Raw genomic sequence first — 1,893 nt, forward strand, 5'->3', positions numbered from 1 at the left:
AAGGTGGAAAGAAAATATAGCAAATATAAAGTCAGAAAGTTAAAGAATGTGGGCATTCATAGATGAGAAATGAGTTTAATATGTAAAATGAGATCATTTTCTGCTTCACTTCTTAGTCCCTAGATAAAAATAGAAGCCCTCAGATGAAAGTTAAGATTGACAGAGAATATTATTTTCAGGTAGCAGCTAGGTTAGGTAGCAGCTGAAGTTAGAGACATTTGGAGTATGAGGATAATGGATTTGGAATTCTACGAAGCCAAGAAAGGACTAAAATAAAACAGGAATGGATGTGACCAGAGCAATCAGACAGCAGGTTGGGCACCTTCTATGTGGCTGACCTCGGTTTGATCCCTGGAACCCATATAATATCACATGCTCCACCAAAAGTGATCCCTCTGAACAGAACCAGGAATAAGACATGAGCACCAAAGGTATGCCCTCAGCAAAACAAAACCAATCAAAAGAAAATTGAAAACAATGCTTGCTTCAGCAGCACATATACTAAAATTGGAACGACACAGAGAAGATTAGCATGGCCCCTGTGCAAGGATGATACTCAAATTTGTCAAGTATTCCATATTAAAAAAAATGAAAAGAAACCAACAAAAAAGAGAGAACAGGAAAGAGAGGTCTGGAATAGATTGGATCTGCAGGATTGAATGAGTCAGGATTCAATGAAAAATACATTCACTCACCAGAAGGTGAGGAATGAACAAAGAGGGAATAAATCTTGAAACTATAAGCAGAAATTGGGTTTATGGAAATAACACTGGGTTTATAGAAAGACCTCCAAAGTAGACCTGTTTTTCTCCCCCTATTGCTCAACATTGATATTAAATTGATATTAACTCTCTTCGAAGAGATGAAGTAAGTGGTTGAATAGGTAACAGAATTATACTAAAGGAAAGAGAAATATTTATTTAAATCATTTGCAAATTGGTTTCTATTTTTGATCAAAATATTACTGTCTTTTTTGATAATCTGCAGTAGATAGAATCTAAAGAAGCAAGTAGAGTCTTTATAATTTTCCTCACTAAGGAATAACATTGCTCATAGTTTTGTAAAATTCTGTGGTTTCTCATCCAACACACACCTGTCTTAATCTTCATTTAAGTGATACACATATTGAGAATCAAAGGGGAGAGGAGGAATGTCAAGAGAATTTACCATTTACCCTGATTGTCTCAAAGAGAGGAGGAGGTGATATAGGCAGCTGAGAGAAAATTAGGGAAGCATAGGAGTGTTAAGAAGAGTGGGAAATGATCACAATGACTGCATGCTGATATCAACAGGCAATCGACATGGGAAGGCAAAATAGGTTACTGAGCAATACTGGGCACATAGTTGATTTCTGCCAGTTAGCTCCTTCCCCTCCAATATTTCTAAAAGTGGTTTTCTAATACTTTCCTCTACTCCCCCATGAAATGAAATGTCATTGGAGAAGCTCATTTACTCTATAAAATTTATAACAAGTTTTAAATGATCACATGGGTCAAATTGAATTTCAGATTCTGCTCAGTAATTGCTGCCAATGTCACTGGTAGATGCTATGAGATGATTCTGCTCTCTTTTAGATGTTGATTTAAGAATATAAAAGAAAGAATAAAAATGACAAATATAAAAACTAAATAGCTTTTAATTCATTTCTTGACACATATGTAAAACTAGAAAATGACTTATAAAAGAATATGGTATGAACTTGTTTTGTCAGAAATCACTTGATGGGGTGAGAGAACTCTGGGTCCTTTAAAGTGCAAAATTATTTAAAATTAGGTGACAAGATGATAATTTATGATTATCTAAAGGTTTTTTTTTTTAGTTTTCCAAATCTCTCATGTATACTCTAAAATAATTCTAAGAACAAATTCTTAGAATTATTTTCCTAAATAAAGT

At 34.1% G+C, this 1,893-nt stretch overlaps 1 non-coding gene across 1 annotated transcript; it reads left to right on the forward strand.

Moving 5' to 3' along the window:
- Positions 1-481: 481 nt before the first annotated feature.
- On the forward strand, positions 482-584 carry LOC126017054 (U6 spliceosomal RNA). Its single transcript, XR_007498730.1, has one exon. It is a non-coding gene; the product is annotated as a U6 spliceosomal RNA (small nuclear RNA).
- Positions 585-1,893: the final 1,309 nt, after the last annotated feature.

This window comes from Suncus etruscus, chromosome 8, assembly GCF_024139225.1.
Source record: "Suncus etruscus isolate mSunEtr1 chromosome 8, mSunEtr1.pri.cur, whole genome shotgun sequence".
In the NCBI taxonomy this organism is placed as follows: domain Eukaryota; kingdom Metazoa; phylum Chordata; class Mammalia; order Eulipotyphla; family Soricidae; genus Suncus; species Suncus etruscus.